This window comes from Erpetoichthys calabaricus, chromosome 4 (genome assembly GCF_900747795.2).
Source record: "Erpetoichthys calabaricus chromosome 4, fErpCal1.3, whole genome shotgun sequence".
Lineage (NCBI taxonomy): Eukaryota > Metazoa > Chordata > Cladistia > Polypteriformes > Polypteridae > Erpetoichthys > Erpetoichthys calabaricus.
Window position 1 is genome coordinate 287,319,906 of NC_041397.2, and position 12,298 is coordinate 287,332,203.

Below are 12,298 nucleotides of genomic sequence, written 5' to 3' on the forward strand. Positions count from 1 at the left end.
GAGTTACAACCAGCCCTCACGAACGAATTGAGTTCGTAAGTCAAGGGTCCACTGTATTGTACTATTGTACTGGGGAGGAAACAACCTCCCTTAGTACATCCATTAATCTTTCCCCCCAGTTTTTTTTTTTTTTTTAAAAACAGCTAAAGACTTTTCTATTTAGGAAAGCTTATTAACAAGAATGGTATAATTATTGTTGTTTTATCTGTTTTTTATCTTGCTTTGCCTTTGTTTAAACTTTTATGTTGCACTTTGAAATTTACTGCTAATGTAAAGTGCCCTATAAATAAAATGCATTATTATTATTATTATTATTAGTCCAACTCCATCCTGGCTGGGTTATGCCTCCTCTCATGTTGTCCTTTCCATTATGGTTTCTTGACCAGGCAAGGATCCACATTCCATCTCAGTCAGGATGCCAGTCCATCCATCATGGTGTTTAGAAAAGGTCTGATTCACCTAGAACGGCCAAACATCTATAGAAGTATTCTATTTGTGGACTTTAGCTCTGCATTTAGTAAAATAAACCCCAAATTACTTGGGAAACATGTGCCTGGATGCTTCTCTCTGCTTCTGGGTCATAGACTTCCTCTTAAACAGGCCACAGAGTGTCAGGATTGGAAACCACACTTCTGTTCTCATCCTGAACATGGGAACCCCACAAGGCTGTGCGCTTAGCATAATGCTCTTCATTCTCTCTACCCACTACTGTACCGCCATTCAGCCATCCAGTCCTACAACTAAATTGGTTAATAACACCACTAACGTTGGCCTAATTCAAGATGGGAAGGAAGTGCTTACAGGAATGAGGTGGACTACCTGACTGAGTGGCATATGGTCAACATCCTGGTCCAAAACACCACCAAAAACAAAGGAGATCATCTTAAACCTTTGAAGAACTAAGAGAAGACAGACCACCTGCCCTCTCCAAATTTATGGAGAAGTGGAGGAATGTGTGCAGAGCATCAAGAGTCTTGGAGTTTACATAACAAAACAGCTGCCATGGTCCCTTAATACCTCCTACCTGCTGGAAAAGGCACCATAGAGACTCTGCTTCTGTAGAAAACTGAAACAGAGCCCACTCCCTTAATCACTTCTGATAAACATCTACCACAACACCACTGAGAGCATCGTCTCCTGTATTGAGGATCTGTGACACACCATCTTCATGGTCACCAAGTGGAAGGATCTGTGTTGTATGGTGGTAATAATAATAATAATTCTTTACATTTATATAGCGCTTTTCTCACTACTTAAAGCACTCGATGGTGGCTCAAAGAATCATCAGGCCCGGCCTCTGACATCTGTACGGTGTCTACATGAGCTGATTGAACGTTCTTAAAAATGAAAATGACAGAGTGGTTTTTCAGAGTGATTCCATAGGGGAAACATTTCTTGTTCCTAAAAGACTCATCCACACGAAGATTCCCGAAAGAATTTTTTTATTTATTTAGATCTGCAACAGACTCCATACAGTTAATAACCATGAATAGATGGTAACAGATTTGTGATTTTAAAAGGACTCTTGCAGTATACACACAGTAACACAGACTAAGTCCAGGTTTTCTTCACCTGTTAGTGTCCTCCTAGGTAGTCTACTATACAATAAAGATTTCAGATTTTATTTCTACATATTAGGAAGCTTTTCAAGGCACAAAGACCAACCTCATATGCAGAGAACCCTTCTCAGAATGAAATTGTGCTTGGTCAAGCAAAGGTTCAACAAGGAACCACACAACCCAGTAAAGAACGATAAAGTGCAGTTAAAGAACCAAGCTGTTTTTAAGCATGAAGAAGAATGCTGGCAGCATCAGCAGAGGCACAACACAGCCTGGACATTCCCTTTGTGATCTATTACCGTCTGGTAGTTGGTAATGGATGATCTGATTCAATACAAACAGACAACAAATAAGAGCTGTGGCCTCCATCACCTCCATGTCCGACTGGCGATAATGGATTTAAAGCCCACCTTGGACTGTTATTACACACACACACAATTCAGCATCCAAAGGCTGAATCTATTGATCTATTTATGTATTGCTAGTTATTCTTTTGGTGTTCTTTCTTCACTATATACTCTATGTACATTTGAGTTCTTTTATTGTGATACATTGCTGCTTTTATGAGAGATGCATACCAAGTTTCCGTTTTATGCAAATATAATGACAAGTTAAGATTTCATTGCGTTGCCATTCACTACTAGCAATGGACTCCTTAAGGAGCAGCCAGGTTTCTTCTGAAGTAGTCAGAACCTCTACAGTGGATGACTGATGGGGAGCACTTAGCCGGGTGTGCGATCTGGAAGGTGATTGGCTCTGTCTGAGCAAGTTGGTAATCATTACTCCAATGGCATGAGCACATATCACACCAGGCACTTGACTAATTAAATTGGAATAATTGTTCAGGATGTTTTAAATATTATTTTCAGTTTGATGTTGATGGATATAGTGTGTAAATACAGCTGAAAATAGCTATGCTTAGTTCATTTTAATTTCCAGGGTTTAATGTAACAAAATGTAAAGATTTTGAATTTCTGTAGGCACTGCAGTTCATTGAGTACTAGAAAGTTACTCTCAAATACATGTGAGTGTGCTCCTCAAGCGATGCTCTTCGGACTTTCTTCAGTTCCTGTACTGCAGGTTCCAACAATTCACTGATTTTTTTTTGTATTTTGTGATTAACTTCTTCTTTTCCCACTTCTATGCTCAGTAGATGTGCTTGATCAACCTTCTCCATACACGTCGGTCCTGCTCCTCCTCATCACTCAAACTCTTTCCCTTCAGATCTTCTTTTACTTTATCCATCCACCTCTGTTTTGGCCTCCCTCGCTTTCTGTTCCCCTGCACTTCCATTTCCATCACTCTTTTGCCCACATATTCATTGCCTCTCTCCTCATCACATGTCCATACTACTTCAAGCTACTTTCCTGTGCTTTCATAGATATCTCCACCACTTTTATAGAACCTCATTATAAAAATTGGACCACTGGCCAGTAAAGCACCTACAGGATGAATTTGGTGTAGATTGCAAAAATATGTATCATACTGCAAGCATATAAAAAATAACAATAACAAATATTATATTTCATTAAATCTTTTTACATTGATTTCTGAGTGTTTTGAATGCAGCGTGGTGTCGCTGCTAAAGCACTGGAGCTTCAGTTGCAAGGTTACAGTTCACTGTCCCTAAGCAAGTCTCCAGGCCATCAACCGCTAAAGGACCTGTAAGCATTGGTCATATGTAATAAAGACTTCAGCCATATATGCAGTAATAAAAAAAACATACTGAAATTTAAGAGTCTATACAGCACCCTGTAATAAGTATGAAAGTCATTAAACCGTGCACAAAGTGTATGAATTTAGGCTCTTTCTTTACTAACGGATTAGGCAAATGCTGATCTCCCACATCTAACGTCCTGATGCTGTCCAGTCGCTCATGATAACACAAAAGGGAATTCAAGACGACTGCAAAACCGGGTGATGCGTTTGTTTTCTGGCAGCCTCAAAGCTCAATTCTGTCACTTTTACAAAGCAGAATGAGCACATTATGTATTTATTCGTAGATGGCTCCAGGTCTCCAGTCTCTTGTATCGCATGCACTTCACAGCTTGTTTGGCTCCTCCTCCCTTTGACAAAAATCACATCCGCAACCTGAACTTCAAACCGAAGTCGGGCGGTGCTGCTGCCGGCAGTTCAGGGCAGGACCCCCCTTCCCCCTAGCAAAAAAAAAGTAACTGGACAAAAGCAACATGATCGCCACAATATGAATACCTCGGAATGATCTCAAACAGGAGCTCGGCTCGCACTGATTTCCCATCAACATACAGGAAGGCGCGTTTATTTTTTTACATTTAAATGACTGGCATTAGCGCACAGGACAGCGCAACTGTTTAGCTGCCCGCTTTATATTTTATTTGTACTGCTGCATGGAACTCTTATTCTGGGAAGGTGAAAGTGTTTGTGTGGATAAAACAAACTCCGTGAAGCTCAGTGTCTTGCTCCAAAGGGACATCGGAATATGCGCTCTGCGCTGTTACTAAAACTGCTACATCTTCTAAACTTGTCTTCGGGACATTGAGGGCAAGGAAAATGAGCAAAAGCCTGCGAAAAACTGCAGCTGTGACAGAGAGGAATGATGTGACAGCTAGCCTTAAACATTTGTGGTTTGTTCCTTCGGCATATTAAGGTAACAAATAACAAATTAGACCTTTTACTGTTGATAATATTTGTTAATAATTATTCAATGTCTCAGTAATAGAACATTATATATATATATATATATATATATATATATATATATATATATATATATATATATATATATATATATATATATATAGTTAGTTAGTTAGTTAGTGATTTCAATACGGTATCATTACAACGAAATTATATTTTACATAATTTTATTTATGTATTTATTATTAATGACTGCTTTTCCGTTTTTCATTAATTATGACAAATGTATAGCTTTATAAGGTCATTACTGTCACGTGTGCAGAGAAATGCATGCGCTAATCAACATGCAACACTTCTTCTTCTTCTTCATATTATTATTATTAGTGGATTGGCGCCCCGTTCAGGGTTGCTTTCCTGCCCAGAGCCCGACTATTTAGTGACTGCTCCAGTATCCATGCATAAGCTTAAATTAGATTAGGTGGCCCAAAAAATAAATGGATTTGTTATTATTATTATTATTATTATTATTATTGGAAATAATAGGAGGATTGACAAGTGATGGATTGAGGAGGAGCTTATGATTCCTGAGGAGAGAATGACTCCAAACTTGAATTAGAGGACACTGAAAATGTATTTATTTATTTATTTATTTATTATTAAATTAATTAATTCAATCATCCCTATGCCTGTCTTAAGACTGGGGGTCCATACAAATTCTTGAACCGTGAAAGCCCTGCGTCACTATGCTGCCGTATGAATGGCTACTAGGTATACATAAAGTGAATGGACCCGATCAGATTGCTTCCCAACAGATGTTGTTATTGTTATCCTAGCAATTAAAAGAAAAGGTATTTTCATAACCTATGTCAACAGGTTCCGCACAAATGAGCCACCATGTAAATTAAAATGAGACGCTTTGTTTTACGGTACAGTGGAGCGGTGGAACCCTTCGCACCTCTCTGTGTTCTCAGGCCGTTTTCTGCGCGCTCTCTTCGTGCTCGTTTTTCTCTGAAGACTCCGACGTCCGCCCATAGCCCTAATAAATGAATGGCGCCTGGATAATGTGCAATTCTACACTTCCCACGGGTGCGTTTGTGGCAGTGTGTCCTGTGATGAACCGGCGCTCCTTTCAGTGACATTTCCCAAACCTGCGGACGCCACCAGCAGGATTTATGATGGCATCCTGCGCCTCACATTATTGTAAAAACAGATCCAGAGATCCAGAAATAGATGGGTCAGACTGCATTTCACACACTGGTCTCAACTGACCCAATCTGCACAGACAGGCAGGGATTTATTGACTACTTCCAAAATTAGGCGATGATTCCAAATTTACCCTGCGTGAGTAAGAGTGCGGGTGTTTGCTTGAATTAATCCTTCCTCAGAGCATGGCCACCAGAGTTAAAGGAACTGTCAGTGTGCCAAAATAATCCGTCATAGTGTGTGTGTTATACGATTAGATACATATATTCGCTTAAAGTTAATTTAACTTCGAGGCGCCCTATTCGGTGCTGCCTCCTGCTTTGTGCCAGCGCAGTCCAGACAGGCTCCGCCTCCCCCGCTTCAACTGCCCAATCCTGGACTGGATTAAACGTGGATACCTGTACCCGTATGTTGGCACGGTTTACGAATGGGGATTTCGGAGCCATCAGTGTGGCAGGTGAGCGCTGAGTCCTGTAGCTGAAGCACTCGAAGGTTTCAAGTTTCTGCGGTGTAAACTTGAGCGAGAGACTTCACTTGCTAGTGTGCAGTTACTCAGTCATAAGTATTGTATTTGTGCTTATTAAGTGCAATGCACTGGAACAATCTAAACAAAGCCCTATCTAAAATCTCATCCATTTAAGTTTGTTTGTCCACTCATTTCCTGAAGTCGCAACTAGCAGTAGATGATCGTGGGAAGTCGCAGCCATTCTCCGTATTATCTTCTGCGGAACGGCTGTCCATGAATTCACTGAGATGTACAATAAATCACATTGGACAAATCCGAACTTTTCAATAACTCTACTGAAAATTTAAATAATACGTGCTGATAATTAGTGATTGAATCAGTGACTGAAATGTATATTTTAGTAGCCTGGGTGTGTGACATCGATGCTCTTTCATTCATTTCTGAGGCTCAGCACAGTGTCGCTGAGCCCATTACGACTCGGACAAAGGCAGGGACCATAACTGGACAGGGTGCGTTTACTTACAAAGCTACGTAAACAAAATCACCAGTTAACCCAGTCTACAAGGACTTTAGGTGTGTGACGAGCCCACCATCGCACAAGAAGAGATCGAAAAGAGGATGATTTGAAATGGAAACCCTAACCACTGCGTCACCCCCGATGACACAACTGAATGACGTCTTTCTATATTTCTGGGTAGGGTGGTGCAGTGGTTCTGCCGCTTCGTGGATCTACCGGCTTCGGTTCCTCTCACACCCCGGTCGTTGAATTTCCACGCTCTACTTTGTTAGTTAATGAATAGCATTGAGTTCCAGTAAAATGGAGTCATCGTGGTAGCCGATACGTGAACAAATATCCAGTGGAAATGGAATCAAAAAATAATTTTGTGGAAATCAGTCTGCGTGGGTTTCCTCCCACGGTCCAAAGACATGCAGGTTAGGTGCACTGGCGATTCTAAATTGTCCCTAGTGTGTGCTTGGTGTGTGTGTGTGTGTGTGTGCGCGCGCACCCTGCGGTGGGCTGGCGCCTTACCCGGGGTTTGTTTCCTGCCTTGCGCCATGCGTTGGCTGGGATTGGCTCCAGCAGACCCCCGTGACCCTATGTTTGGATTCAGCGGGTTGGAAAATGGATGGATGGTTACTCTAAACTGGCATATGGAGATTGTTCCTACTTTATACCCGAGTGCTGTAGGAATGGGAACCTGAAGTGCGTTAGCGGTGTCCACTGTTGATCGATCTCGCTCATTTCCCTGTAATTGACATCAAGATCTCAAAAACGAAGCAATTGAAAAAAAAAAAATCACAGCATAGAGCGCATGCGTGGCGTCAGCGGCTCTTAAGTGTGAGGACAGCGCCGCGCACAACTTCTATCGCTCTCTGCTGGGCAGCTCTTCCCAATTATTTTCGATTTCTTTGACTAAAATCGTCGCACAAGGAGACGATCCTAAAGACCGAAAAATGAGATGTCACCAGTCTTTCTTTAAGGCTTCATTCATTCTTTGCATATGGAGCATAAGGTAGAAAACGAAAATAGTAACGATAGTTAGGATGAAGGCAAATAAAATGTACTGTATATTGAATTGCATTTTCAGTCAGTTAAAATTACTCCGCGGGTGTAACTTTATAGCCGAGCAAACGCAGCTGTTGATGCTTGTGGATGAACGGAACTTTTAAATAGAAAACGACTTGGGTTGTTGAATTCCCTTGCATTAAAAAAGTCAGAATGGATATCCGCTACAATTTGGCTTGGGTGTTTTAGTGGTGTTGCTTAAACGTTTATGGCTTTGTACCAACTGAAAGTTAATGTTCCGTTAGCACACTTGAAGAGAACGTCCCCATACAGTGCTGCCCCTACAGCCCAAACTGGGGTCCTAGGAAGAATCTTCTTTGTACAGTATGTCAAAGTTGCTTGCATGGTGCTTTCTCACAATTCAGCCAAAAACTAACTACAAAAGAAGAGAACCAGTGTTGGTAAAATTTGGTAACATCAGATTATATCTATTAAGCACTTTATATCAAAACTATTACCCTTAACGTCACTCCATTATTCCGGTAAACCGCTAGCTTTAGTGTAGTGGCAGTTGATGCAACATCAGCAAGCTTACTGGAAGTTAGACAGATTTGGAATCCTAAACATAACTGATAGTGCAGCACAATCTGCTTCTTCATGCTTTTCTAAAATTTATTTATTTATTTTATTCTCCTGACTGGTGTTGTCTTGAAGTCACCTCTCTGCTTGTTAACGAAAAATTATCACAACGGGTTACTGTCAACAACGTTGTTTTGACAATTCATGAAGCAGCTGCAATCTCAACATAGTCAAGCTGCTCCGTCGAGGAGATTCTCACTTTACATTAAACTTCAGTGACGTTATGTGATATGGCCAGTTACAGTAAGGTTAGGATTAGGGCTCTGGGAAGAGTTAACTGACTCAAGTCCTTTAAACCAAGTGACCAAATCATGTGCAGAGGAGATCCTGAATCGTTGAGGACTACGAACCCCCAACATAGGTCCTCCGATCACGGGCCCCCCACACATTGTGTGATCTACAGAAGGCTCAAAGGGTAAATCTGGGCACAGATTATGAGAACAGAACAATTTTCAAATCTAATTTATGGTTGCCAGGGAGCTGACAACATCCGATGTGAAGCAGCACCTAACCCCGTCCATTTCACAGCCTACTCACGCTCACAGCCACACTCAACATGGGGACAGTTTGGGAACTACGAGTTTAAAAGTTTTTGTATGTCTTATTGTGATTATGACCAGAAAACCTGAATAGCCAGAGAAAAATCGACATTTACTCTAAAAGGAGTGTTAACTACTGTGCCACCCTGCCACTCTAAATTAACCCTTGCAGAATTAAGGAATACATTGTAAAATAAAAACATGAATTAGAAAGTCAATCAAAACCCAGCAGACAATCATTTATAGTTTCACTGCCTAAGGGTTGGTCGTATATATGACATTCCAATTCTGTTCATGCGTGAATGGGGAAGCATTTCGGAAATTTAAACTTTAAAAATACATTTTACAGGTAAACAAAAAAAATGAATGCAACAGTTTGCAAGTACCTTTTTGGCTTATGTCAACTGTTGTTATAATTAAGTAGCTTCAACCAACTTTACGATGAGTTAGTTTTCCTTTGTATTTAAAATTATTTTTAATTACTGCATGTGTACATAATAATTAGCAGTTTGTTAAATTAGATACACAAAAAAATGAAGTGCTTTTGTCTCAGTAGGTAAATGTACTTTAAGCATCATTTATCCATCCATTTTCTAAACCCATTTATCCGAGGCTGGGTTAGGTGGTAGCTGGAGCCCATCCCAGCAAACATCAGGCACAGGCATGGACACCCCCTTGACATGGTGCCAGTCCATCGCAGGTTGAACATACTCACGGGTCAATTTCACAACGCCAGTTCAGCTAACCTGCATGTCTTTGGACTGTGGGAAGAACTCACGCAGACACAGGGAGAACATGCAAAGTCCACACAGGGAACACCCAGGATTGTGAACCCTGGTCTCTTTATTGGCCGTGTTGGAGTGTGGTGCCTCTGTATGTGTCATGTGTGTAGTCGATTTAAGTAGGAATAAAAGTTGATGACATTTCAAACATTTTAAGTTGTTTCAAATCAGTTTACCTCATTATATGTCAGCATTTTCCAGTTATGTTGTGACATCAGCATCAAAACATTATCCATTATTTCACTAAGCAAAGCCCATATACAGACAACGCTTTGATCATAAGACTGTGTCTTTACATAAACGGTGAGTGAGTGTTTCTGCACTCCAGTCGGTGTTGTTCAGCGGGCAGGTCACATGCCATGATGCTGAGCAGACGTGCTAAGTGAGCAGGAGCTTTGAACATTCTCTTTCAAACGACTTGATTAAGTCACCAACACATCATTTTGTATTTTTAATCAGTGAATTAATGAAATGGAGTTAAAATTACTTAGAAAACTAAGTCATTATTATTAGTTCCCCTGATTAAAGAGTGCAGAATGAAAGCAGCTGGCAGTGCAAGTGTGAAAGTGCGGGATATTTGTACAGAATGTCAAAGTCAGAAGTAAAAGATGCCATGCTGGTAATAGGAGGTAAATGGTGGCTCGGTGGTTAATGCTGATACTTCACAACATTGGGACCAGGGTTCAAATTCTGCCCCACACACTGTCATTATGGCATATGCATGTTCTCCCAATCTCACAGTTGGCATTCTGTGGGCACTTTCACGTCTAACAGACTTCCTGGTTTTGTTAATGTGCCCCTTTGTTGAGTGAGTATGGCTTGCAATAGAGTGATGCTCTCCCATTGTTGGTTGCTGCCTTGTACCCTGATGCTACCTGGTGACATTGGGTGTTGGATATAAACAGGATACACAACCTGTGACACTATAAATGAACAGGCTGGTTCAGCGAACCATGATAATTGTTTTTCTTTTCCCACAAATGTGCATCATGTCAGCCAAGTAACTGCACTTTTATTTGACTGTTTTTGCTTGCAGTGTACTGTAGTGGTTAGGGTGTTGGCCTTTAAACCACAATCAATCATTGCTTTTCACTCACTGTGTCACTTGCTTGTGCCACAATTGTAAAAAAACAAAAAAACAAACATACTTGACTGTGATTATGTACATCGCCTTGGGTAAAGACGTCAGCCGTTACTCAATAAGGTTAAATACAGCAGTGTCCGCACTGGCCGCAAACTCTCAGTCGCCACTATAACATGCAGCTGCTTGGCCTCACTTAACATTCTTCACAAATGGATATTTTAGCTCTGCTGGCATTATATACTATTGGCTTCTAAGGTTGTATTTAGATTTATACTGCCAAAAAATATGCTTCACAAGTTGCGGGGTTTGGTGCAGAAGTAGCTGCTGGTTTTCATTTCTGTTCACCTCCTCATCGATGAGTTCTTCTCTAATTTTCTTCACTCTTTTTCACTTTCTCAGTGGTTCTCCATCCTCTTTAAATGACTAGTAGCTTCACTTCATACTATATTTAAAGATTTTTAACCACATATTTCTATTTAGCCGCTTATGTGTGAGGCAGACCACCTATTCAAAAAATACAATGTCTAAAATACCCAGGTGTAAATGAAAAATGTCCTCTCCTTAAGGGCAGCTGCCTCTTGTCATTAAAAAAAGGACCACCCTTGTACTGCATTCAAAATAGTGCAGCCATTTACTAAACTTGCTTATAGCAGTCGTAATATTGAGGAGAATTTGACATATTGTGGGAATTGATCCATTAGTGGATGTCAGTACACTTGGCCAATTTAGAGTTAATGGAAGGCAGGAGCCCACCCTAGACGATCTGCTGGTCCATTGTACAGCACAATTTCACTATATGGCCAAAAGTATGAGGACACCCCTTCAAATTATTGAGTTCAGGTGTTTCATTGTTAACAGGTGTAACTATGACATCTCCATTGGTAGTAGAACGGGTCATACTGAAGAGTTCAGTGGCCTTAACTGTGACACTGTCATAGGATGCGACAAGTCAGAATGTGAAATGCAGCTCTACTTGATCTGCTCTGGTCAACAGTAAGTGGTATTCATGTGAACTGGAAGCGTCAAGGAGCAAGAACAGCTCAGCCACAAAGGGGTAGGCCACCCCAATTCACAGAGCTGTGCCACCAAGTGCTAAAGGGCATAGTGCATAAAAATCAGCGCTACTCTGTTGCTTCACTCACAATGGAGTTCCTAAGTACAACTGGAAGCAACATCAGCACAAGATCTGTGCAGCAGGGGCTTCATGAAGGGTTTTCCTGGCCGAGCAGCTGCACACAAGCCCAAAACCACTATGGCAGTGATGTGCGGTGATGTTCATGGCTGGTGAGAGTGAGATTTACAAATATATGAACCCAAAAGAGTAACTTATTCACTATTCATTTGGCAGCATGCACATTGACTACTGGTTATGTTTCATATCTCATCAGCATTCTTTACACACACATAGAGAGGTAAGGTTCATATTTGGCTAAGAAAGAACGTTACATTTATAGCGGCGAGGGACAGCAGAGTGATCGCATTTGCTCGGCACCCTCCATGTTTTCTAAATTTGCCGTTGCAATTCCACAATTCACACTCATTTAATACAAATGAAAGTTTAGAGTGGTGAACAAAAAAAACAGATTTCAAGTTTGACCTTAACTGTAATATTTTGTTGTTTTTAAAAGCTTTTAATTCTGATGCTTTAATCAATTTTAATACAGACTGTTCAACAAAAGGATAACAAGAAAAACAAACAAATATTTTATTTAAGGTCAAAATTTAGTTTTAAATAATGGATTGTTTTTTTCTTAGTTTGGTCCCATTTTTTATAAAATTGAAAACCATTTATGGTCTTACCTTTATTTGTAAATTAAGTCCTATTCGTTCTCCATGAAAATCTCCGTCACTCTCTTGTAAAAGTCCTTATTATTTTCCTTTAGTTTTAAAAATCTTAATCTTC

At 40.5% G+C, this 12,298-nt stretch overlaps 1 protein-coding gene across 1 annotated transcript in view; it reads left to right on the forward strand.

Moving 5' to 3' along the window:
- The first annotated feature begins 3,726 nt into the window (after positions 1–3,726).
- mxra5a (matrix-remodelling associated 5a) overlaps positions 3,727–12,298 on the forward strand; it is a 69,038-nt gene continuing 60,466 nt past the window's right edge. The window contains 1 exon segment of the mRNA XM_051926671.1: positions 3,727–4,185. The gene's annotated coding sequence lies outside the window, so the exon portion shown is untranslated.